Raw genomic sequence first — 27,619 nt, forward strand, 5'->3', positions numbered from 1 at the left:
ATGCCATGGCTGCCTTTGATGCCTGCTCAGACACGCTTTAAGATAAATAGTTCAGAAGGAAATTCTTTACAGTAGCAAACTACTTTTGCCAAATGGTTAGCTCTATATAGTTCTTTTTTCCCCCACCTTTTTTCTTTTTAAGGGGAATATATAACAGGGATTAAGTTGGGGGAGAGTTGAGTAGCTGTTTCCTAGAATTAATATTTTTTTACTGGGGACGGGTTTAAATTCCTGTATATTTAGAGCAAAGGAGTGGGTGTGAGGAAATGTGTCTAAGCTCCCTGCTCCCATCTCTACACCCAGTTTCTCTCTCATGGATATTATAGAGGCTTGAGTGGGAGTTTGGGATTTTTTAGTATGTGGGAGACAGCTAGTGGCAAAAGAAACCTGGGAGGGACACAAGAGACGGACCAGCAGTATGTGTCTCCTCCTGTGCAAGAAAGGAGTTCCCTGGGGAGCCACAGCATGCAAGGCGTGGTATGGGCATCTAGAGGAGAAACATCAGTCTAAGCCAATTTTTTGTCATCCCAGATTCAAGGGCATGGTCCCAAGTCACAGCAGTTTCTCACGTATTGCCTGTGTCATGTAGTAAGAAGGCCTGAGGTCACTCCTGCTCCACCACTGGTCTGCGTGGTCACTGCACCAGAGATTGCGAGGAGATCTGAGCGGAGCCTGCGCTGACCTGGGGCAGGTGCCAAAGGCTGGGGCAGTGTTTGCTCTGCTGGACTGAACGCTTGCTGCCAGGCTGGGGAACAGAGGAAAGATCCTTTCCAAGAGCTGCAAGTCCTAAAGTTCCAGAAAAGAGCTGTCATGTACTGTAGGAGAGATGTAAAGGTGCAGAAGATACTTCTCTGCAGGTCTGGTGAAGTGTTGTATGGCTTTCGTAGCACATATTGGCTCTTGCAGCAGAGCTTAGGGATGAGGAATGTTTCCAGCAGGGGAGATGGAGAGGAAGAATCTTACTGGAAAACGTTCTTAATCATAGCAGAAATTTTCAGTAAGTGGGTTTTTTTTAATTTTTTTTTTTTTCTGTAACTTTTTCTGATGCTGAGTGCAAATAATGCAGCATTTAAATTCTCTTCATCTCAGATGATTCACTGAAGGTCGGGTCTCTTGAAGTAATATTTTCTTTCTTATCTGCACCTAATCAATCATGTCATATATAAAAAGTCCAAGCAGTTGTATCGGTGCTTTAGTACAATGTAACAATATTAGACCAATCAAAATAAACTAATCACATATTAGAAATTATTTTAAAGTGATACTGCAAAAAAACCATACATACAAGCTACCAAATCACACAGATAAAATAATGCTCATCGGTCATTACAATGGAGATAGTTGCAGGGTTTTTTTTTTTTCTTCTAGGATATTTAACTGGCTGGCTTCTAATATTTCTTTTAATGTTTGCTTTTGCCTGGCAGGAATGTGATAAAATTATGCAAAGCTATGATTCACGTAGAACAAATACAGATTGCAAACTATATAATGTTATCCTGGCCTGCTGTTTATAAAGCAATGAATATGCCTGCTAAGTCTGTATGCTGATGATTTTTTGCAGCCAGGTTTATATCTGGATGAATGACCTTTACTTTTTCTAATTATTATTTTACACAAGCAAATAATTTACCTTTATAATCATAAGCAATCATCAAGAAAGACTCTTGGCAGGTGCTGGCATATTGTACTGTTCATATCATTCAGTAAATAGCCTTTTTCTGGTTTGGGTATGGTTTCTAGGCCTTATATGTTGCTCTGCACAGAAATAATGTGAATTAAAACTTAAATCAAGGCAAATTATCTCAACTGTTTATATATGATTTTGCATAAAATCACAGGCTGTCCTAGTTGCTGATACAGGCCTGTTGGGTAAGTGGCCTAATGGTTCTGACGTAGCCTCTACTCAAGAGCGACTGAAGAAATCAGGCTCTTCTCACCAGAGCAAACAGTTGTCAGCCTTACACAGAGTCTTAGGACCTGGAGAAAATCTGATAGTTTCTCAGTCAGTGCGCCCAGAAGGGCATTGTAACCAAGTGGTCAGTTTGCTCAGCCATAGCCAGTTAAGCAGAAGCACGTGAAAAGGCTTGCTTAGTTCCTTCGCTATTTGAGTCTTTCTGAGTGTCTTAAGGGTCAGACTCTGGTTTAAAGCACTTACAATAGAATGGCAGTGACTGAATTGCAATCTTGCTCAAGAAGTGTAGAGTTAGTCTGGAGACAACATGGGGTAGTTCAGACACCTGAGCTGTTTCAGCAATAAAACTGCACTTCATGCTTCAGCTCTTTCTGATACAGCTGCTTGTTTCACAAACAGGTGTCTAAAACTGCTGTGAAAGTCACTTCAGCTGCAGAGTGAGCAAAAGTCTACTGACTTTTCATGTGATGGTATAATGTCAAGTAATAATGTGCACGTCACTGTCACTTGGGAATTGCAACTTGGGAGCCTCTGATCTTCGGAAATGAGAAGAGACCCGTGCTCTGGCGGAGCTGGGAAAGAAACCTGCTGGAGGCTGCCCTTCATTTCACTGTGTTTTTCCTCTCTGACCAGTTGTGCAGTTGCTAAGACTGCTAGCAGAGGGACTAATTCAGCTCTCTGTTACAGGATCTTTCCCATCTCAGGAACAAATTAATTGGTTTTTCCAGTGAATACATAGAAATGCTACAAAACCCATTCTTTCTGCAGAATCTGCTGCTGCTCTGTATTTCTCCATAAGAGTGACTATAATAGCCATGTGACATGTTGACAAGAGTAATTATACCCAGAGGGGTTGGTAATTTATGTTGGGTAGCAGGTGGTATCATTTCCTGGTTAGTCTGTACCCTAACTTGTTATTATCTATGGCCATCAGCAGCTGGAGTGACACCTACAGAGGAGACCTCAGAGCTCGCAGCAGGAGCCAGAGTTGTTCCATTTGACTGTAGATCGAAGGAATTCCTACTGTCCTTCATACTGTGTGTAACATAACCTTTGATAACGTAGTAGGCAAGGTGAGGCATGACTCATCTCATTGAGTTTCCCCTCTTGTACATGACTTTTTAACAGGTTATACTTGACAGAGCATGTGTTGCTACTTACTTTTGACCACCATAATTATGCCACTGACTCAGTCGCATATAGCATACCATCTAAATAGCTACTGTCCCTAAGGAAATATTTTTTTACCACAATATTTCTTTGGTTTGGCAAGTTACTTCATTGCTTGTTTCTGAGATGAGCACCCCATTGTTTTGGGATAACATAATTACGGACAGAGTCTTGCTCTGACAAGCTTTTGCCCTTAGAAGAAGAGAGACAGAGGAAAAAGTTGCTTCCATTTTGCAAATGGGAAATGGATGTGCCGAAGAGGTGAGGTTAAGTAAATTGCCAAAGAAGGTCACACAAGGGATTTGTGACAGAGCAAGGAGTTAATCAAGTTCATGGAAGAGCCAAATACAGTAGCCTTAATGACACACTCATCTGTATTTTCCTTTTTTTTTTTTTTTTACTAAGCCTGTTCTGTTGCTGTAGTGTCTAGAATCTTCCTGAACTGCTATATTCCAGCTCAAGCAATTCATCACTGTCCTAAAACCATAGTACAATTTCTTCAGTCTTGTGAATCTCTCTGGATTCCTGAGCACATGAAAATCTAGATCCATTGTCGTCTTTGATCTTTGAGGTTTTATCAGCTCCTCCCATTTCCAGTTTTAGCTTTCTCACCTCATTTCTTCCAATTCTTCAATCCCTTTCTAATTCTTGAGATTCTTACTGTTTCCTTCTTCCTTCCCTTACCAGCCCTAGTAATAGTGACTTTTTCTCATAACTGGTGTCATAAAGTTGTTTTATCTCTTCTCCGATCCCATCTACTTTCCCTTTTCTCTATGTTCTTCTGTTCATTTTTTAAACATAATTTTCTGAACTTCCTCAAAATGTAGCCACTGTTTACGTCATTCACTTATTTTATCAAATGAGCAGCTCAACATCTGAGGTACTGCAGGTTTGTTCTAATCCTGTTTACTTATCTAGAATCAAACAGCAGAGTTTTCATGGTCACAGGTCCAGGTCCACATACGTGATCCTGAATTGAAGGTATTTACAGTAGCTGTGTTTCGGCTTCTGTGTGGTTTCTGTGCTGCATACATCTTCTGTGTATGGATATCCAAGCTAGCACCAAACAAGTGTACCCTCTTGGTGCTAGAGCTCTGCCTAGCACCATGTATACATGGCTATAGTGCTTAAATTGTTCTGTAGGTGAGACTGAGGATTCCTTAGGGTAGTTGTAAAAGTTTTACCCTACACTTAGATTCTTGACATTTACTTTTTATAGCTGTTAAGATCCTTGAGGTGATCTTTCTTTTAATCCATGGGCTGGAAATATTGCTGAATGTGTTACATCTTTCGTAAGGTTTTTTGAGGATTTTTTGTAGAGAAGTTTTTTTTTTTTTTTAAAAAGAAACTATAGAAAGTGTGTTTAAAGATAATGGCAAAGAGCTCACAGTGACTGTCATGGATATCTTTACTTTTTTTCCTTTGCAACTAGAAGATAACATTACCAGAGCATTCACAGTGTTCCTCAGACTAAGGCATGGAATGCTTAGTATAGTGTCATCCCTTCTGTTGATGTTAGTTAATTGCTAATGCTTTAGTGACTGTTATATAGGATCTTACATCCTGAATGCTCAAAAAGCATTTTATAAAGAGTGGTATAGGACAAGAAATGAGGAGCACAAATAATTCACTAGGAGCACAAGAAAAATAGTGGCCAGTGGGGAATGTATTTCCCTCAGCGGGAAGACAGCGAAGATGGTAGGGTTCACATCCCACTCTTAAAAATAATGCCTGGGTGTTAGTAATGTCCATGTGTATTCATGAGCTTTTAATGCCATATGCCACTGCATAGAGCCAGGTGAACAATCCATGGCTAGTCATTGCCAGATTCACCACAAGGGTGAGATGTTTCATGTGGATATTCCTCTACAGTTGTGCTGTTGGAAATGGAATGCTCTTATGTGAGTGGAGGAGGATATAATTTGTGATCAGACCTTATCCTGGAGAGCGGTATTGAATCTTCCTTTCATTCAGTACAGGTTCTTGTGGGGGCAACTGTTCTTCCAGACTGAGAGATAAGGAGACTTGCTTGGGCATTGGGATATGTTTGATAGGTACAAAAGGTCTGTGTGTGAAACCAAAATAAAATCTGCACAGGCCACGTGTTTGAGAAGCATCATTCACACACAGAGAGGCTGGGATATCATACAGGAAGAACTGGACCATCTTCAGGACTGGAGAACTGGAAATGGGGTTAAATTTGTGTGACGTACACAAGGTCAAATAAAATTTTTTCTATAGGCTCATTAATTGGCAATGCTAAAGGAAAAAGAAACGCATAGGTATTTCACAGAACACATCCTTGTGAAATGGCCATGTAAAAGGCAAATGTGATCTTAAGATGTCTCAGATGAAATATTTCTGTTGATGATAAGAAAGTGTGAGTGTAATTGTACAAGTCCCAGGTGTATAATTCTGGGCATTTGTGTTTAAAACAGAAAGTAGAGATGCAAAGAGGAACCTGATTTTGATCAGGAGAATGGAAAACCTTTCGTAGTAGGAAATAATGGAATCCGATTTGCTTAGCTTAGCAAAATAAAACTCATAAAGATTTTAGTAGCTAAAATCAAGGAAGCAGAAAAATAACTAGTAATAGCAGTGGCTGTGAGTAAATGTGGACCCAAATTGGAAGACCACTTAGCCATTAGAAGATCATGTTTCTTGAACATCTTACCCAAAGGTTATGTTTTCCCTGAGAACATGGTAGTAGCAAACAGCGAGCTAATTTTGAATGTTACAAAGTGGTTATATGAGTTTGCTGCTGCAGCTACTGGAACCTAAACCCAGCATCCCAGGAGAAGCCATTCATTTCTGCATTCTAGTGCCATAACCAGTTTTAGCTTAATTTAAGGAATCCATAATATTACAGCACTTTTTATTTTCTACTGTCTCTCTTTGTGGACTGAATAACGATCTTGAATTTTAATGTTAATTTAAGAGTTTTCAAGCTAACATCTCATTTCTGAGATTCCCCAATTTACCAGCAGTAGCTGAATGAGCCATTTGGTTTTGTCTCATATTCTGCTCTAGTTTTCACATCAGGAGTACTAAATTCTGTACCAAAGTCAGTTGAGGCAGCCTGAGTACTTACTGATATTACTGTTCCCCACAGGGACCTCTTGTACCCCATTTAGCTGAATTCAGCTGCCATCCGGTTTTCAGTTTACATTTTTTAAATTTTGATAATACCTGAGGGAATTAGTTACCTAATTTTTATTGAATTACAATGTGAGTTGGATGAATAATTTCCTTAGACTTATTTGAAAATCTCAGATTGTTATTCTAATATTATTCATACTACTGCATGTGTTTTTGTAGCTAAAAATCTGCAATAAATAAGTTCCTGGACTCATATTAATTACAAGAATATTTACTTACGGAGTCATTTATAAACAAAACTCATACCTGTATTAGGTTGTATAGTTTTTTAAAAAGTAAGACTGAATATTAAGAAGTTGGACACACTGTTTTACATAACAGCTACAGATCATACAACAGCTGTAACTTCCATAGTACCAAACTTTAAATGAGAGAAGACAAAAAAAGTTGTGACAAAGGACATGCTTTGAAGTTTCCGTACCTGATTCTATAAATTGGTCAAATAAAGGTGAATGGCATTTATCATGAAACAGACTAATTTTCTGTCCGGGTTGTCCCCAATTAATGGTTACTTCAACATTATGGATGAGAATAGGAAGCGTGTATGTCAAGGGAATCGTATTCCCTTAGCAGAAAGGGAACAGATGCCTAACCTGTAAGTTTGCATATCCTTATTTCTGTGGGACTTGCCAGTTCTAGGGTCAAAGCAGCATGCTAACTGGTGGGAATGGAATGGAAAAGGAAGGTAAAAAGATAAAAGAAAGAGATGAAATCAATAAGAAAGGGTTCAAAACATGTGTCTGATGAGCTTTTTCTAGTAGATAACATTATCAAAGAATAAAACTGAGCTGGAGGGTAACATGCTACCTTTCTGTCCAGTCAGTTCACTAGAAAAGACTATATTTGATTCAAAGCTCTGTAAGAGACATCTGAGAGATGCTGTTTTCCATGATGTGCAAGAAATTCTGAAGGAATTAAAATACTTTTGGTGAGCTAGATTATGCTGCATTCTTCTCATTAACAAGGGGACTGACAGAATTTGATGGTGTCTCAGTCTTTGACTTTTCTGGAGATTAAGGTATTTCACATCATTTGGTGTGAAAATAGTCCTGGTCTCTTCAAGGGAGGATAAGACAGTGGATAAATTACCACCACGTGCTAAGAAGCTTTAGGATAAAACCCTGTTCCCCGAATGAGAATTGCTAACAGAGATTCCAGCAGGATTAGTACAGCTCTTTGCTTCCCACATTTTTTGGGTGATCAAATCTTTGTGATAGTTCAGGTAGTTTGCAAGCGTTCGAAAAGGCCTATCACAAAATGTTTGTCACTGAACTCACATTTTGTGATATCTCCTGATAGCATGTTTAGGTTGGAATAGTACAACAATTTTGTTCTAGATTTGCAAAAAGGGTGGTCAGTTTTACAAACAGCAGTGGAATTCTTCCCACTGAATTTGAGGTGTTTGTGGAAGCAAACTACTTGAGGTCCCCTGTCATCGCTGCAAAGCCCAAAGCACTTTGAGAACAGAACTCATATTACTTATGTAAGTACTGCTTTTGAGATTAATTACCTTTGGTGCTGTTTAGAAAATTAGCTTTGATTAGACACCTAACTTTCAGAGGGCCGGAGTTAGGCAAGTAGAATCCAGCGCTGCCAGCTGATTCCTCTGAGACCCAGGGGATGAGGACTGGGCAGCACTCACTACACATATGTACTCGCTGGATAGATCTTTACTGTGTCTGTCCTTTATTGAAGAAAATATATTATCTAGACTCTGCTTGGCTCATGAATAAATCCAAGTCTTTTATATCCTTGGATTTTTTTGGCTCAGACTTTTATTCTGCACAGAACGTGCTTCTCAGAGTAAAAGGTTAATGATCTTTGGGCCTGGGGTGCCCCAGGATCAGAGCGGCAGTTTTTTCATCAACTGCAGTGGGAGGTGAATTCGAGGCCTGTTTGAGAACCCAGCTTTACATGCAGCTCAGGTTTACATAGGGGAACCTTGTGTAGTGCAAGTCCTCTGTGAAATTAGGTGACTCTATGTTGAAAGAGGCAATTTTTTGATTAAAAGAAAAAAAATCTGATAAAAGCATGTGTTTGTTTTTGGAGAACAGCACGACAATGTGTATCGTTTTTATCTGTCAACAGCCATCACCTTGTCAGAGTTTGGCTGCTGTTGATTTATTACAACCTATGTGAATGTATAATTGGTAGGCTGGTCCTCAGATCTGTGGAAGAGAGGCACAAATTTGGAAGCCAGATGTCCCATGGTAATGCGCTAAAAGAGAGAGATAATCACCAAAGAGCTGAGGAGCCCTTCAACTCATTACTCTTACATACTCTTTTAGCCTTAAGATTTATCAGTGTTTGTAATGAAAGCATCTAAAATGAAAACAACTTATTAACTTCACTAAAGACACCATCTTCTACTCCCCACAAATAAATCTTTTATCGTAATCTGCACTGCAGGAGTCCCAGCTTTTTAGTTAGAAGTAGGGGGGAATTCACTGAGGCGTGTTTATTTAGCATTGCTGTCCCAATGCCCAGGATGACCTTGACAAGGAGAAAAGACTTTGGAGTTGGAAATTTCTTGGCAAAATAATGCATGCAAGAAAGTATTACACTCATTTGTGGAGTTCAGGGATTATGCTTGGAGCTATTTCATTGGGGCTTTCTGCTGTTTCTGTGACAGTACTGAAGGCATGCAAAGTACTCACAGAACTATGGTCTGCCCGTAACATTTAAATGGCCAAGCCTTAAAGTCTTGATATCAAAGACCATTATATCTGAAAGGCATACCCTGCCAGACAAAAGTCAGAGGAGTAGTCCTGGCAGAGCTCTTCTCCAGCTGATGTGAAGGAACATGAACATTTTAAATATTGATTTGTACTTTTAATTCACTATTAATCACAGTGGATTTTATAGTGTTTGTGTTTTGTGAGGAGGCCATGGCTTTTGAAAAGTGATGCTATTAGCATGGAACTTGTTCTGGTGTTGGAGTACTGGCTGGTAGAGGGCAGATAGTGAAAATCTTCAGGACAGTGCAGACAACTTCTGTAGAAACTCCACTTGGAATGGAAAGTAGAGACAGGAAGGCAGAGCTATAAAGCCCATGTACAAATTATCATTTGTCTTTTCCCTCTAATTCAGTCCTGATCTGGAGAGAGGAGAAAGCTATATGTCATTAAATGAGTCTTAGTGGGTTCATAGACCAGGTGATGTACATCCTCTATTTGCCTCAGACAACTACATGTACATCTTTCTAATGTGATTAGGCCGTCATACAGGGCACAGAACAATTTATTATTCTGCCTGAGAGCGCCATGTTCCTCTTTAAAAAATTGTTACTCCTGGAGTCGGCAATTACTTTAAAATAAATTTACCAAAGACAAAATTGTGCCTCTTGGGTCAGTAAATGACTTCCCTGTGTTTTCTTGAAGAGACAAGGTGTTTATTAAAGACCTCCTTAGTTTACTGTGTTGGGTTTTTCACTTTGAATAATTGTCCAATTAAATATAATTTGGAAGTCCATGCAAACCTACTGCTTGCATTGTACAAGTAAGAATATCTCTGAAAGATGTGCATTAATAAATCCCACTGAGCCCTATCTCTTTTAAAAAATGGCTTCTTTTGTTTAATTTTTAGAATTTTTTAACAGGGCTCTAAGCCTTACATTTGGAAATGCTGCTGTTTTCACACAAATAATTTATACAGTTCATTCTTTCAAATTCTGTAGAAAACAGAATTATTGTTAGTTAGCTTAATTTTTATTTTTTTATTTTTTAACCTACTGTTTAGGTTTGGAATATATTTTACAGTCGAAAACTTTACACTTTTTTTTTTTGGTCTAGGGTTTTCTATTCCTACTTTGCAAGGGGGAAATAATATGAGGTTAAGTGGGTTTAGAACTATACGTTCTTTATAACTAGGAAAAAAAGTTGAAATTACTTTTATCGAAAAGGGACTTAATATAGACTTTTTCTTTCTTTTTCCTTTTTTTTGTGGTTTTTTTGGGTTTTTTTTGTTTCCTAGAGGATCAGGATTGGTAACAATTCATCTTTACAAACAGGTCAGATAGTTTGTATGTTGGAGAACTAACAAGTTTAAGTCAGCTAAAGGATAAAAGAAAAATAATTAAAAGTAGCAATTAGATGAAGTTCTAGAAATCCAAGATGGAATTGGTCAATAAGAAATATGTAGAAAGATAAAGAAAAATGATGTTGCCTGATGTAACCGGTTCCGCAGAGATATATAGTCATGCACGGCCTAGCAGCCTGAGCATGAGGCTGGCAGCAGGACCTCTCATTTTGACTCAAACACAAAGAGCATTGATGTTTCTTTCTACTAGGATCTGAGTTACTCCAACTCTTTTTCTCCTGTGGATATAAGACTTTTATTCCTAAGAGGATTATAATGAGTATTGATTAGCTAATCAATCTAATTAATATTTTTTAGAACTGGGGAAATAACAAAACCTATGGGGGAAATTTTATCTCATTGACATATTAAAAAGGAGTAGCAATAACTACTGTAAAATGAATCCCTAAAATGTTTTATGTTGTTGCAGTTACACTTTTAATTGTAGTTATCATTGCTCTTTTTGTATTAAAAATATAATTTTGTTTTGATATAGGTAGGAATAGAGGTGATATTAAATTGGCATCAAGATTGAAATTAACTGCCTACTGTATGTCCTTTATATTCTGGTTGCCTTCACCCTCTAGTGAAACATAAGGAGTTGGAAAGCTTATTTGCCTTTCCTAGTCTATCAATGCACAGGGCACCTAATTAATATTGAGGTCAGTAATACAATCTGCTGTTCCTGAAGAGTTAAGATCCAACAACCATCCATCCATAAGCATAAACCCCAGCCAAGTATTTTCTATCTGTGGCATCCAAAATAAAACAGAAGCTAATCAGTACTGCCCTCTTCAATGTAACACTATCCATGGGCAAGGAGGGTGCATATAGTTGTATATGCATATAAATAACTGTAAAGATCTGAACTACCTCATGCTTAACTTCATTGAAGATTGACTGAAATAGAAGAGAAATAGAAGTGCACTTTTGTTATCCAGTACTTTGATAACCTAATTCTTCAGGAAAGAGTCCTTACAGATAAAAGAGCTTGGCTGCATCACGGAATCAGGAGGATTTGGGATATCACGCCTTGCTTTGAGACAAGGGGCCAGTAATTAGAGGCTGCTGTTATCCGAACGGTAGAGCCATGTGCTTTTGAAATTTTGGGAATGGTCAATAGGATAAAGAGTAGATTTTGAAAAGTATCAACAATCCTGGCTAACTGGGGAGGTCCTAGTTGACTGAAAGTTAGCAAATGTGGCGCCCATCTACAAGAAGGGCTGGAAGGAGGATCTGGGGAACTACAGGTTCAGTCTGACCTTGGTGCCAAGGTTATGGAGCAGATCATCTTGAGTGCCATCACATGGCATGTACAGGACAACCAGGTGATCAGGCCCAGCCAGCATGGATTCATGAAAGGCAGGTCTTGCGTAACTAACTCTGATCTCCTTCTGTGACAAGGTGACTCAGTGGCTGAGGGAAAGGCTGTGGATGTTCTCCACCTGGGCTTTAGTAAAGCCTTTGACACCATTTCCCACAGCATTCTCCTGGAGAAACTGACTGCTCAAGGCTTGGACAGGTGTACTCTTCACTGGGTAAAAAACTGGCTAGATGGCCAGGCCTAAAGAGTTGTGGCGAATGGAGATAAATCCAGTTTGCGGCTGGTCACAAGTGGTGTTCCCAGGGCTCAGTACTGGAGCCAATTCTCTTTAATATCTTTATCAGTGATCTGGCCGAGGGGATCGAGTGCACCCTTAGTAAGTTTGCAGACGACACCAAGTTGTGTGGGAGTGTTGATCTGCTTGAGGGTAGGAAGGCCCTACAGAGGGATGTGGTCAGGCTGGACCAATGGGCCAAGGCCAACTGCATGAGGTTCTACAAAGCTCAGTGCCAGGGTCTGCACTTGGGTCACAACAGCCCTGGCTCAGGGAAGAGTGGCTGGAAAGCTGCCTGACAGAAAAGGACCTGGGGGTGTTGGTGGACAGCAGCTAAATATGAGCCAGCAGTGTGCCCAGGTGGCCAAGAAGGCCAACAGCATCCTGGCTTGACTATCAGAAATAGTGTGGCCAGCAGGACCAGGGAAGTGATCATCCCCCTGTACTCGGCACTGGTGAGGCCACACCTCGAGTACTGTGTTCAGTTTTGGGCCCTTCACTACAAGAAGGACATTGAGGTGCTGGAGCGTGTCCAGAGAAGGGCAATGAAGCTGGTGAAGGGTCTAGAGCACAAGTCCGATGAGGAGTGGCTGAGGGAACAGGGGTTGTTTAGCCTGGAGAAAAGGAGGCTGAGGGGAGATCTTATCGTTCTCTACAACTACCTGAAAGGAGGTTGTAGCCAGCTGGGTGTTGGTCACTTATCCAAAGTGACAAGCAATAGGAGAATAGGAAATGGCCACAATTTGATGCACCAGGGAAGGTTTACATTGGGTATTAGGAAAAATGTCTTCACTGAAAGGGTTGTCAAGCACGGGAACAGGCTGCCCAGGGAAGTGGTTGAGTCACCATCCCTGGAGGTATTTAAAAGACATGTACAGGTAGCACTTAGGGATATGGTTTAGTGGTGGACTTGGCAGTGTTAGGTTTATGGTTGGACTTGATGATCTTAAAGGTCTTTTCCAACCTAAATGATGCTATGATTGTATAGCTGTTTGGAGAGGATCTAGAGATGAGGATAAATCATAGAGAAGTAAACCAATCTCAAAATCAAGAATAAGGATGAAAAAAATTTTTCAAGAGTAAGGATGAAAAAAATTTTCAATTAGTAAAAATTTTCACCTTTTTTTTTTTTAAGATACCAAGAGAAAAGGGCTAGCTATACCTATTTCACCTGCTTAATTGATTGCTTACCTATACAGAATCCCAATCATCTGTATTCTGCTTTGGAATCATGTATTGATTGCATTAACTGTGCTTGCAGTGCAGCTAGTCACTAAGTATGCTCATTTTACTTCTGCAAGAGCTGTTCTATTTTCCAGAAATATTTTTTATGCTGATTCAGGAGAAAGCAAGCCAAATGTAAACCCCCCAAAACGGGGTGGAAGGATTGGTTTAAACCATGCACTGATTCCTTTTGGAAAAATGGGAGAATGGCACTCTTGGAACAAAATGTTTTCCTGGCTCCTTAGTTGTCTGTCTGACAGACATGAACAGCAATGGCACCCTTTAAAGACATCCATATCAAACAGAACCTGCAAGGTTTTCATACATCCCTGCTGTGCTATGCATCCCAAAGGTCTGGTTGCATGCTGGGGAAAAAGTGGAAGCCATAAGTTTGTTGAAATTGTGCCATTTTGTGAAATAGTACTGTGGTAATAAATCAGAAAATTCAGACCACTTTTTAGCAATATTTTTCAGCCAGCTCTAATTTGCTCTCTCTCATGAGCAACTTTATAGAATGCAGTGCTCAGTTCATGCCATGGTTACTCAGTTAATTACTAAAACCTGCCTCTCTTCTCCATCTTCTACATAAGCATCTACTTCACAGATGTTTAGCTAAGTGATGATGGTCTGAGGTTTGCAAGAGTACATAAGCAAGACATCATACTGAAAAAGTCCTGCATGAGCTGTTCTTACATTAATAAGCTTATCCAGGTTCTCCAAGTAAGGTTAGGTGGATTCTGACAGTACTTCTCTGAACTAAGCAGCAAGTTTCTTATTTGGAGCCATAAGAACTTGCTGGTGTCTCATGTCAATGAGATGCACTTAAGTACTGCTGGAAGAGTGGGAGCAGATTCCTAGAATGGATTTTTGTAGGGTTGGAGGCTTGGTGGTGGGAATTTGCTATTATGGACTGTAGGTCTTCACTGTCCATCAGTGTGTGGGGTATTACAGAGGCGTGTGGAAACTAATAATGCCTAAGAGAACTTTTATCAGTGCCAGGAAAAAAGGAATTGGAGTCTGGTTTAATGCACCACGTACTACTCTCAAAGTACTTTTTGTTTCAGTGCATATCAGCTCTTCAGGACCACTGTTGTGCCAAACAGATAAGCAGTTTGTTACTGTAGACAAGACCAGTGCGCAGTGCTTGAAATCCCGATGCTGTGTGTGGTGATGATTGTTAGTTTTAATGACTGGGTCAGTTGAAAACTTCTAAAATTTTTCAGTTTTCAAATTAGAGCAGTCCAAGCCGGTCTAGGATAGCTTAATGGGTAAGTGAATGGAGACAAAAGCCCTGTTGTTCCTCCCTCATGTTGCATTTAGATCCATTTATACAAGGTACTGTTATAATGTTAATCAATGATTTTATAACAATTTTAAGTTCAAGCACAGACAGTGATTAGTAGCCAACAGATGCAGCAGTTTGCACAGCAAAGGGCCACATGGATGATTAAGGGGTTGGAGCATCTGATGTGAGGAAGAGCTGGGATTGCCTAGTCTGGATAAGAGAAGGCTCAAGGACATCTTATCAATGTATATAGGTACCTGATGTGAGGGTATAAAGAAGACAGAGACGGACTCTTCTCAATGGTGCCAAATGATAAGACAAGAAACAATGTGCACAAATAGAAATACAGAAAAATCCATTTTTGCATAAGAAGAAAACTTTTTACTGTGACTGTGGTCAAACACTGCCACAGGTTGACCAGTCAGGTTGCTGAGTCTCCATCCTTGCAGATACTCAGAACCCAGCTGGACACAGCCCTGAATAATGTGCTCTAGTTGGCTCTGCTTTGAGCAGAGCAGGAGCAGACTAGACAATCTCTAGAAGCGACTTCCAACCTCAACCGTTCTGTGATTCTGTTTCCTATAAAAAGACAAGTTTCTGGTGTGTGATTCGGTACTAACTGAAGCCAACTGGTGTCTTTACATCAGCTTCAGGGAACATGGTTTGGGTCAAGTATGAGAGGAAAAAGAAACAATATTAGTGGAGACAAAAAGTGGGATGAGATCTAGAACTGGATCTGGGAGCAGAAGAATCAGAGGTACCAATACGAGCAAATGAATAGCTGCTAAAAAGATACATGCAAAAAGATCCAGAAACAGATGTTGAAAGAGATGCCAAAGGGCAGCAGTGCTAACATTTCTGCTCATGGTGCACTTCTGTTGTAGCAGAAGGGCTGGATTCTAGATCTCCATCCATTCAATTTTATTGGCCTCCCAGATCTCTTCAATACCAGCTGCTGTACTAAACAGCACTTCTAATTTGCAGCTGATCAAGTACATGAATTTTTAAAAAGTGGGTGGATTAAAGAAATTTCCTGGGCAACAAGTATGTCTGACAATATGCCTTTAATAGTTGCTAGATTTTCAGTCCAGTCTCCATTTTAAATTCTTAAATTACAGCTAACGTAAAAAAGGGAGCTGAAGTTCTTGTATTATTCAAACTTACACTTCCTTCAACAAAACAGCTGAATATGTAGTTACCATTAACCTCGTGCTTGGCTGTAGACACTTTTTAAAATTGAGAACAACAAATTTTGACCTGGTGCTAAAGTCTAATCGCAGTTCTTAAGTATTTTTTGAGGACAAAAACTGTCTTAAACATCTCTCAGAGCTTCCAGGGAAGTATTTGACTTCATTCGTTTCCTTGTCATGAATGTGCTGGTGGCTATGTTGGTGGCTTTATGCATTTTCTTCCTTCTAATGTAACATGATTTATGGTATCTGTTTATAGAAGAAATATGCAAGTCAGAGGTCCATCTTCTAAAACAGTGTTGGTTTTTAAGTATGGTTGATGAGAGCATGATAAACAGGTGTACTTGGACAGGTGTACTTCTTCCTTCCACTTTCATAGGCAGATCTCATTGGTCTAATTTATTTTTAGTTGATGGAAGGTTTATGAATCATGTACCATAATAGTATTAATTACTTTCTCACAAAGATGCTTCTGAGAGAGTTATACTTCACTGGGGCAGTGGAAGCTGTGGATTACTGTTCTTTAAGAAAAGTTGAAAGTAAATTCTCTGCCTTGCTCTGCTACCAACCTGGCACTAATAATAATAATTCGGCTGGAAATAAGAGGCAGAGATGTCAATGGTTAAAGAACTGTTAACATGATATGGCAGTGGAAATGGTTGAAATGGCTCTAGGATGCATAAGATGAAGCCTTACCAATAGAGACTAAGAAAGTATTGAATGATCTTCATTGTTGCATGGAGCAACAATACAGTTGTGGCTTCCCATGTTTAAGGATTAACTGGGTTTGGAAGAGATGCAGAGAGCACTTAATCTTAAAGAGGAGACCATATGCCTTGTCTTGTTTAGCTCTGCAGGACAAAAGCTTGGAGGAGATAGTGTGTTTTATAAAATGCTGAGGGCAAAAGCTGGGAGCTGGTAAGAACAGTTTAAATTAGAGGTCAGTGCTGGCACGGGAATGAATGGGTATGAGTTAAGCATGAAAATATGGACCCGTAAATAAGGAGAATTTTAATCTTCAGAACAGCCTTAGTGAGAGTGATTGGCACAAATGACCAAAGTAATTTTAAGATGGAATTGGTAAATGTGAGAAAGGGATTCTATGATACCTTTTACTATGAAAGGGGGAAGGGGGGTCCCTGGCCCAGGAGGTCACTTGAAGTCCTGGGTTCCCACATCTTAGGTTGTTGGGTTGGTTTTCTTCGATATCTGTTCTTTACACTTTGTTCCAAACTAGTGGTCTCTTGTTACCATCTGTCACCTGCATCAGGGCTAAATTGTGTCTTACTTTGTGAGACATAGAACGTGTGATTTGAAAGTTAATGCAGTATTTGTTCAGTGTATTTGCATTTTTGTGCTTGATGCTAGTAGAAGATACAGCCCTAGATTCCTCCTCTGTGGGCTATGATTCACCTTCATTATAAATATTTCACATCAGCCTCATGTTTAATGATGCTGTTGGAAGGGAGAACATCTGGATTCTTCTACCAGGTGCTGTAGCTGGATCTTACAAGTTGTATGCATTGCTTTTATTGTCTCTATTAAAAATTAAAGCAGAGAAAAATATGCCTAAATTCCTCTGAACAGCCAATCTTGAAATTACTATATTAGATTATTGTATAATTCCCACTACTGTGATATTTGAATAGCGCCCTACTCTATTCATGTGTACTTAGAGGAACTGATGTACTGAAGAGATAAAGGATCTGTTCAAGGTTATACAAGAAGTTTGAGGTGAAAGCAAGCCTGAATATGTCTTTAAGCATGTCTGGCTAGTGCTCTGTCTACTGGGCTACTAGAAAGGATGCCATCTTCCTCGAAAGGCCGCTATTTCAACCTCAGTCACCTGCCATTTGACTCTTCTTATGGAATCACCTATACTTTTGATTCTTGAGATTTCTCAGTTACGGCACAGGACATTCCCTTTGATATTTTTGTACATCCAGAAGACATGCCTTCCTGCCTAACTACGCTTTTCTTGTTCTTCATACCTATCCCTTGTTCCTTTTTTTCAAGTACTATGCTATGAACAGCATGATATCTGTCATTGAAATATTTACATGCGCTGTTTGCAGTGTTTTCTCTTCCCTCAGTATGCCTGTAGACCTGATCAGTGACTGTATTGAGTATTCACAGAAATGGAGAGCACATAGGTGATGCAGGGCTTGGTGCTAGCCTGCTGGGCAAATTCTGACTAACTGCATCATTTACTTGGATGGATATTTGTGGGAAGAGTTATTCTGAGATATCCCCCAAGCTCTGTCCATATTGATATCAGAATTACTTTGTGAAATGAGGTAACTAGAGGCCAATACAAGACCTGTATGTCAAGAAAGTTAGAATTTCTTCTGCATCTTCCAAGATCACATTTTATGTTGCTCAAGACTCATTTTAAGTAACTGAAAATATAGTTACTGGTGTCTAAACATGTCATTAAAAAGCATTAAAAGTCTGCTGCTGCTGATCTCATTTTCTGGAATTTTATGTAGTTGAACTACTAATAACCTAGAACTTTCCCTTTACACTATAAAAAGTTATGTTAATTATATGTGGTAGAGACTGAACATGGGGGCAGAGCACTTTGCATGGGGTGTTGAGAACCACTGGAGAAATTCAACTCAATACAGCTGTGATGGTGTAGCTCAGGGGATGGTAATAAGACAGTGGTGGGTTTATTATGTTAGCATTAGTTTGCTGGTGCAGTCTGATAGGTGTAGTTCAAATCCTTTAACACAAAACAAAGTCTTTTAAACCCTGCTCTTTCAGCAATTCATTTAACAAGAAGGAGTGCTTTGAAATTAGTCCTTGGATATCGTGTCTTCAATTTACGTCCTCAGTGCAGTTAGCACTTAATATATCCCTTTCAGAAGCAGATTGTCACTACAAAGTGTCTGTACACAGTCTGTCTAATTCATCCACAGAGGTCCCACTGCATTTCAATTGTGTCTTTTCTATTGCTTTTAGGAGCAAAGCTTGGGGTGCTGCACATTCTTGCCACCTTTTTCCACTTCAGTGAAATCATTCACTTGATTTAAAAAACCCTACACAACTAAATTGATTCAGTAAATCCCTTTTTCATGTACAGTAAGTGGTTTGGTGTAAGGCACAAAAATCTTTCTACTTTTACACTTCCTTTCATTTCATACAATTGTCCTTAGAAAAGTAAGTCTATAAATGATAAAAAAAAACAAACCCACAAAGTGGAGCCAAGTTAGAAGGAAAAAGTTTTAACTAGCTTTTTTTGTCAAGCTTCAAACAATGCTTTCTCTGATTCTGACTTTCTCTTTCTGACCAATGTCTGTTTACAGTCACTTGTCATTAACTATACGCATTTATCAGTGTTTGCAGCCATCACTGGTCTATTTGATACTTCTCTTTTTAAACAAAAACACCCTCAGAAATTGATACGGTAGCCAAAATGATATTCATAAAAAATTTAAGAAAGAGCTCTCAGCATTAAAAAAAAAATTTTTTTTTTGAAGGAGCTGAAAAGAAAAAGGTCTTGGAATTACAAGCAGTTAGACTTGGTTTTTTGCGTAATGACTCCTGGTATCCCACTGTGAGAAGACTTTCCCCAGCTTCTCGTCTGCATTCTTCCTCGTTCCCTGCGGGAGAACGAGTTGGATTTGTCTGCCATATTCACAGCAATCGAGGTGATCCAGGTTGAAAGAAAATCAATAAGATGTGTCCATTTATGCCTCACAAAGGAAGAAAGGTCTAAAGAACAGACATGGGACGTGATTCAAGCACTAGAGACTTAATAAGACTTCTACTTGTGTTTGAAGGGGATGGTAATTTATATTTTACTTTGAACTTTTTTTTATGCTTCATAACTATTGGGATTCAGGCTGACATGGGAAGCAAGGAAAAGAAGGTTTGATGCTGTCTTAGAAGACCTAACCCATTTGGGAAGGCCATGCTCAAAAGTTCAAAAAATTTTGTTTTAGAAAAGATTAAAGAGACATCATATCATCATACTGATTTATCGCTATTGATAAAACTGGTTTAAAGTATTTTGGATTGGGGTACAATAAAAAAAAAAAAGTCTTTCTTCGAGAACAGCTGCAAGTTTCTCATTATTGGCTGTCTTTTCTGTGTGTTTGATATCATTTTGCTTAGAATAGAGGAGCAGTCATAATAGGTACCCTGGTGCCACTTGAAGCTTTGTCAGGGCAGTTCCCCAAAAGTGGTTGTTGTTCTGCTTGATGTCTGTCATGTTAGCCACCAGGGTTCTGCTGTCCCAAGGGTGTACTCTGTCAGCCCTCAGCAAAAATGCTGTCTCTGCTTTAGCATACATTGGTTTTTCAAGCCAATCTCGTGGTGTACTTTTGCAAGTGAGATATAAGCATGTTCTTATTCAGCAGGAAATAGGGCCTGAGGGAGTTTTGGAAACAAAACCCAAAAAACTTAAAATAAAATAAACTGAGACAGGCTACAGGTGTGGGTCTAGTTATTGCAATCTTTTTGTTTTGTCGTAAAAGACAAAAATGAAAGCAAGCCTTCTTACCAAAGGAGTAAATGGCCTCAAGAATTATGTTTCAGCAAGACATGAAATAAAAGCTTGCTGATCAATGAAGTAGTACGATAGTGTGGTGGAAGAGGAAATATTCCTTCTTTTTCTTCTCTTCCAAATATTTTGGCTATACATTCCCATCAAAATGCAGGCTGACACTGAAAAAGCCCCAGATGAAACATCTGAAATGGAGATGGTGTACCCAAGGAAAAAGAATTCATATTCTGAAATCTGACTGTTCTTGCTAAGTAGCTCTTTAAGAAAGTTTCAATTTTAAGAGAGATTTCCAAGAAGAAAATTGTGCTTAGTGCTTTACGCAGGATAAAGTTCAAGGTGTAAAGAGGATAGAGATAGATTTAGAGCCCACTTTAAAGGTATGCAGAGGTTTATCGTTATTAAAACTACCATTTGTTCCAAATCAGCCACTTTTCACTGAATCTTTGGCAGATTTTTGCAGTTTCATCCAACTTTGAGTCTTTTCAAAATAAATTGCAAAGTGACTATGAGAAGCATTCAGACTATTAATGGATTTTTTTTAAGGCTTAATTGGTATCAAACAAGATTTTAGTGAACACAGCCAAGTGTGCCCATTGCATCGTTAAATGAGCAAAGCTAGCATTTAACTGAGATCGACTTAGACCACTGTCCTTCACTTTCAGAACTGTACTTAAGTGGGGTGAGATCAGAATATCAAAGCAGCCCATGTAATGTGCAGTCGCAATTTATTTTTTTTAAGGTTTCCTTCATATGCATTTCAACACAGTGCTGTTGTGGAATGACCAGTATTAAAACAATTAATAAATAAAAAGAGGTGCTATTGTGCAATTGTGCAACAGTGAATGAAAATCAACGTGGGCGAGGCTGTATTGCCTGGAAAGGAAATGTAAAAATAAATCCCAGCAAATTGGAAAGGGATTGGATGGACCAGCTGACCAGCCTGCCACACAAAAGTGAGGTTTTGCAGTTTACAGGCAGCCCATTTGCCTTAGAAGATCTGAGAAGTGTTTTAGTATCTCATTTACATAACAAAGGAGGTACAGAATCAGCTTTGCATACAGGGGACTACACGAGTCTGCAACTGAGTCGCACAGAGCCCGAGAGGCATTGAGAGCAATGACGGCTTGCTGGGCCCCTGTCAAAATTTGCCAGCAAACACCATCTCTGATGGAGAAATTTCACGGCCATTTAGGGCTTGCGGCCTGATACTCTCCAATGGCTGTTGCTTCTTTGGCTTATACCAAACAAATGTAAATAGCTGTCCTGCTTCTCCAGAAAGTCCCGCCAGAGAGAACCTAGTTTCTTGGCACCTTGTCCTACACTGCCTTTCATTTCCCAGGGGGTGAAGTGGATTCCTCTCACACAAAGCCATGGTGACACTAAGTGGGAGCCTGAGGTTATTTCTATTGATGGGTGTTTCTATTCGGCCTTTTCTGGAGCTCTTGTCAAAAGTGTTGGTGGAGTTGCTAGACCACCCTTGCTACTGTGCTGCTTTTCACGCTTCTTCCTGCAGCTGTCCTTGATTTCCACATAGCTGTTCTTTACAAAGAGTTTCCTAACTTGTGGTTTAAATGAGTAACTGAAGAAACCGATGATTCGAGGTCTGCAAATTCTCCATTTCTGTAAGCTATTAACAGGTAGACAAAATCTCAACAGTCCCACCTTTGAGACAGTTTTATCTGTGTGTGTCCCTGGGAGGAAAGGGGAGGACTCCTGATGTGGCAGTAGAGGAGGTTTGCATCAGAAAGGGGAATGATACCACCATTTTAGCAATAATTCCTTCGTAGAAGCTGGGAATCTGGAAGACTTGGTATAGTTTTATGAACAGTGTTAAGTGCATTGTTATTTCTGGGTATTTCATTTTTTGTTAATACTATTGAAAGGAAAGAAACAACAGTACTCTGAAAGGACAGAGAGATCTGTGCTACAGCAAGGCCATGGGCCAGGCCTGTGCTTTACTTGGAAATGGAAAAGCACCTTCCCTCATCTGTGCACAGCCACGGTAAAGAGCCGGCCAGCAGTAGTCTTGGCACTCAAGGGTGCACTGCATTTTCTACCAAACGGGTCTCCTTTCCAAAAGCAATTTATCAGAGGGAATGGGGTAGGTTGAACAAAATCACTGTTCCAGCCCCCCTCGGGTGAGCTGCCAGCCCTGGCTGTGTGCATACAGACCTGTAAGGGGGAGTGTGTTTGTGTGTTCATACCTGCCAGTGCAGGGTGGCTTCAGCTGCCCCTAAAGAGATGTCACAAATGTCTTTAGAGCATCAGACATTTTGGTGTGATGCAGGGTTTGCCATGCTGAGGTCCTGGTCCATAGACAGAGCTCCCCACTGCCACCACAAACGCAAAAAAGCAAAATATTCAAAGCAGCATATTAGGAAAAGCAGGTTCATTCACTGCTCATGCAGTCTCAGCTGCCACTGAAAGCAAGCTCCAGTTCCCAGAGGAAATCATTATGCCTCCATGGAGTATTCGCCCAGGAAGGCAGTTGTGGGACTATGTATTGATGACAATCCCTGACTGTTTCATTCATTCTGGGGAAGATTCTGGAGAAAAATGAAATGGTTTGGTTTCATTGATGGGTTTCTTGATTTGGTGCAGCATTTCTGTCAAAAAGTAGCAAAAACTTTACTGAATAATGATGAATGGGAGATATTAAAAAAACCCCAAAACCAAAATCCCATGCCCCAAACCCCCGAAACTTGAAGTAAGTGAGCTCAGTTCTCCTTTACAGAAGAACTGTGAGATTTATTCTTCCTTATTAAAAAGAAACTCTCATTGGAATGCAAATTTTGATTTTGATTATCTGTCACGGCCTGCTTTGAAGTTTTTCAGACAAAAATAAATATCTCCATAACAGAGAGGATTATAGTAGTCTTGTTTAGAATCATCTGACTAAGAGTGACATCTAATCTCAGAATATATAAGGTTTTATTGAGGCCACAGAGACTTTGAAAGAGCTTGACTCTCTTGTTTTGTAAATTTTCTATAAATGGTTTAATAAGGTTTTTAGTTCAGCCCCAAAAAAACAAGGACTAAAACGTTTCCATCAACCATATTGTTGAAGAAATATAAAAGACGCATAATTCAATTTAAATAAAGCTGTAGCTAGGTTATATCATCCTTATCTCAGTAAAAAGTATTTTCTTTTACAATCCTAAATAAATAAATAAATATCTGTGACTCGGCTTTGAAGGCTTCGCTTGGATAAATCAGTTTTTGGCAGCTCTGTAATTCATGAAACAATACCTCTAGCTCTACCGGAATGGGAGTGGGATGTTTCAAGCTTTATGATTCTGTTCAATTCTGGAGCGTTAATGGGGCTATTTGTAAAGAAAGAAATATAATGAGTTATCACAAAACACAGCAAGAACTCTAGAAAGGGGCAGCCTCCCATCCATCACCCATTCTAGCGTATTCACAAAAGAACAGGGCAAGAAATCTTGTGAGGACGGTGGGGAATTTTGCTTTTACTCTAACCTGACTTTCACAAATTGTGATGGGCCTGGAACATTATTTTCTTTACAAAATGACCCCAACCCGATCCTAAATTCAAAGTGGGAGAGTTTGTGACATAGATTTTTGTGGAGGTTTTTTTTTCTACCTTCCTCTACTTTATGCTTTGAGAAGACATTATCTTAATTAAGATTTATTTATGAAAATAAAAGTATTAGATCATTTTTATCTGATATAGAGGCTAATTCAGGATGCCGACATCGCCATATTTCTGTGGCACCTTCTGGTAGGGCTATAAGTAAAGTTGCTGTCGTTTCCATTCTCTTCTCCTCTATTTTGGAAGTTTATGACTAAGCATTGAAAAGTTCTTGTGGGTTCACATTTTGACATATGGGTTGGGAACCTGAGAGCAGTTTTATTTTGAACATTAAAAAAAGAGGCAAACACACACTGAGCAGGTTTTTTGTTTTGGTTTTTTTTGTCCTTTTTTGTTTTTTGTTTTTTTAAGTTGTAGAAGCACAAACAGAACCAAAACGTTAACTGATGTGCGTTGTGATGTAGCTGCAGTCCTATTCTCTCTCACCACACTCAGAATCTGTAATAAAGCCCAAAGAATGTTTCGAGTGAATATGGTTTTTAAGATAGACTTGAAGGTTTTGCCCCAAAGATAATGAGACAGTTAATGTATTTCATAGCGTAGTTCAGAGATGGTGAAACAGCTCAGAGTAATGAAATGAAACATGCATACCAAAACAAAGGGCACAGCAGGAAATAGTCTAAACTACATGATAATCAATTTTCACATTATAAGCTTTTACATCTCTCCTTCCATATATCCCATTATAACAGGGCCTGTTGCTTATTAAAAAGAAAATTGAGATGTCACTAACTGTGGAAGAGCAGATCCTCAGGCAGCATAAATCAGTCTAGTTGCACTGAAGTCAGTCATGCTGGCTGTGGATCTGACTTGGGATCCATTTGCTGTGATAGATCAGTTTTAATCTGCAATCCAGTCTCGCTCTTAAAACTTTCTGTGTTTTGAAGGCTGGAAGACTAAAGGAGCTTTTTGGAGCTACACAATGTAGAAACAAGAGTTGTGCAACCAACAGCAGAAGCTTTAGGAAGAGTAGAGACAGCATCCCGCCCTTTCCTGATGCTCAGGGAGTGATGCTGAAGTGGGACCCGTCCAGAGGACCCTATTTACATACACTGTACTGCTCTTTCCATAGGGCCATTTCCTTCAGTAGTGTATTTCCAATGCCTAGGAGTATCTGGCTTGGTACCATCTGGCAGATATTGGCAAAGGAAGAAAGACCTTGTAGTTCTCTGAGCTTGCTTGTGGGAGAAATTGTCTTTGTTATGTACAAGGACATACATGAGGGAGATACTGGTTTTGCAGCTGAAGTGCTTTTCCATCCGAACATGGTAAAAACTTGCCAGTTTTATACAATCTACTGTACTAAGTATATGCACTAAGCCCTTGATAGAACACAAAGCTCAAAGACTTTTAGTGCAGCATCTCTCTACATGAGATTCTCTAAGCTGATGGCCCTTCTCCTCCTTGCCTCAATATTTTTTCCTCAAGTTAAACTAGGGAGCAGAGAGAGGCATTCAACCTCTTATAGCAAGACAAATGTGTCCTGAAGAGTTTTAACATTTAAATAGGGCACATCTGAGTCTTGACCCTGTGCAGTGGTATCTGGATGGTGTACTTCTGACCTAGCTTGGTCGTCCTCCCAGGATTCACATTGCCTTTGACCTTCCTCTTCCTTAATGCAACAGGCACAGATTGACCGTTGCAAAATTTCTTCTGTGACTCCAGTGCTTCTACAATAGCGCTGAGGCTTTTGCTGCCTGGGGTGCGATTAGGTGGCATGCTCATTGATCTCCTGTCTTGCAGAATTTCTACAGATCTACAGTCCTGACCAGTATATTTTTCAGTGATGAGTCCCTCATGTTTTCCAATGAGAGAATTATTTGTAAACCTGGGCTTTATGGGATTATGCTCTTTACAGTATATAGGTATATCAAGCTATACGTGAGAAATGACTCACGTGATTTGACTCTTTAGCTATCCCCTTAACACTAATGAAAATAGTCTCAGCTGTCATTTGTCAAGCACTTGGGACCATAGAAGTAAGGGAAATTCACACATGAACAGGACAGGTTATGGCAAAGTATTCGGCATGTTGCATCATTTTCAGACAGGAATTTCACCATGTACCACGAGATCAAAAGCATGATAAAAACCAATGTGAAACACTGATTTCATGGTATCATGAAGCAGGACTTGAGAGGCCAGTGCACTGTGGCCTGTAGAGTTGGTGGCAGTAAAATGCTCTGAATGAGGTTGTGTTTGGAACTGTTTTCTGCAGAGGGATATAACCTGTCTTCAACAGCCATCAAGGCCGCCTGCTCTGGATGGGTAAGATGAGTTAAACTAATTCTTCCTCCCTTAGAGCAGCAATCACATCTCCACTCCCTTGTCACTAAATGCCAAAAGGCTACATGTTGCAGAACTGTAAAATTATACAGGTTTTTAGCCTGTCAAGTATTGAACTCTATGTAGCTCATGCTACCAGTCCTCATGAAGCAGCCTCTGCAAGGATTTTTATTTTTCCTTCAGGAAAAAGAACATTTAGTTGCTAATGGCCATCACCATATTATTTACCTTCCATCTTTCCCTTCACAGCTAAACAATGTATGCTGGAGTGTTTTTGCAGTTTTGCCACTGATGCCATGCTCAGTATAACCACCTGCAATCGAACACAGCTCTTAAGTGAGTCATTTCAGGGAATCTCTTGTCCATAGCATCTCATTGACCATTTCCCAATCAAGGTGTAAGGCGAGGAGGATTCAGTCTCAGTACAGTGTTGGAAGGTACCCAGAGCAATCCTGGATCCTCTCCTGTGTCAGAGGAAATGGTGATGACTGTTCGCCAGCAACCAACCTTTTAGAGATAAAGTTATATAAGTCTAAAATGCTTCTAGCTGCTATGGCAGAAAAGCAAGGCCATATGCCGAGCCACCTGGTTGTACGGAGGAGTTGCTTGTAAAGCTCCATGGCCAATGAAAGGAGATTGTTCAGGTGGCTTTGAGGAGGCGGCAGGCAGGATTGCTTTATACATTATACATTTTTCAGGCACAGGAGGCATATTAAACCTACTGAAGAGAGATTTCCAAGTCAAAGTCATACTAGTCGTTTATATGTATGGCGCAACCTCCTGCGCCCTTCCCCCCCGCCCTTGCCTTTGGGGGAAGAAGTGTTTTCTTCTTTTGCAAGTTTTGAGATACTTTAAGAGCCACAGAGAGAAACCCTGTGGGATGAGAAAGGATTTGGATGTATTTAGAAATATTACGATAAAAACATTAAATGTAGAGGATATTCCTTTTCCTTTGATTTATGAGGACTAAAATGTAACTTCTGGCCGCAGCCAACATTTTGAGGCAATTGCGTAGTACAGAGAGGAATAAGAAAGTGCCCTAGATCTTTGCCCAAATGGTAAGGAATTGAAGCTGTTTAGAGATGCTGTGTAGGACTTGAGTCCAAATGCTTTAGTTTTTTTCCCTTTCAGACTTTGATTGTCAGGGTTTTGAATCTAGTCTCTGTTGTAGCCCTTATGTTGTCTCTGCAGAGATCCCAGCAACGCTCCCAAAGCTAACTCAAACAGCCCTTTGGGGAATGTCCTGCTGTTTGGTGGTTTTCCAAACAATGCGCGGCTACTGAAATGGCTTTTTTTTCAGTTCCTGGTGTCGTGCCTCTTTCTCCTCCCACAGTATGATAGATGATATGGATGAGTGTGTTTGAAGACGTGGTTTAGATGAGGTGTGGGTGGCTCGCTGCACTCTGTTCTTACCTGCAGAGAATAGCCCTTATAGTTAGAGGTTGGGCACTGCTCTAGTTCATTAGGGACTAGGTGAGTCCTAAGACATACCAAGGCTCCTGAAGGTGACGTTATTTCTTCTCCTTCCCTGATGTGCACTGGGCTCAGACATAGCTCTACATCAAGGCCTTGCCACCTACCCAAATCTCAATTCA

At 39.9% G+C, this 27,619-nt stretch overlaps 1 protein-coding gene across 5 annotated transcripts in view; it reads left to right on the top strand.

The window, feature by feature from the left end:
* The first annotated feature begins 874 nt into the window (after window positions 1-874).
* The window catches only part of LMO1 (LIM domain only 1), a 216,424-nt gene continuing 189,679 nt past the window's right edge, over window positions 875-27,619 (top strand). For 3 of the 5 annotated variants that reach the window (XM_054828730.1, XM_054828732.1, XM_054828731.1), the window contains exon 1: window positions 875-997. The gene's annotated coding sequence lies outside the window, so the exon portion shown is untranslated. The remainder of the gene's footprint in view (window positions 998-27,619) is intronic. The other 2 variants (XM_054828736.1, XM_054828737.1) reach the window with 1 other exon arrangement.

Source organism: Grus americana, chromosome 5 (assembly GCF_028858705.1).
Source record: "Grus americana isolate bGruAme1 chromosome 5, bGruAme1.mat, whole genome shotgun sequence".
Lineage (NCBI taxonomy): Eukaryota > Metazoa > Chordata > Aves > Gruiformes > Gruidae > Grus > Grus americana.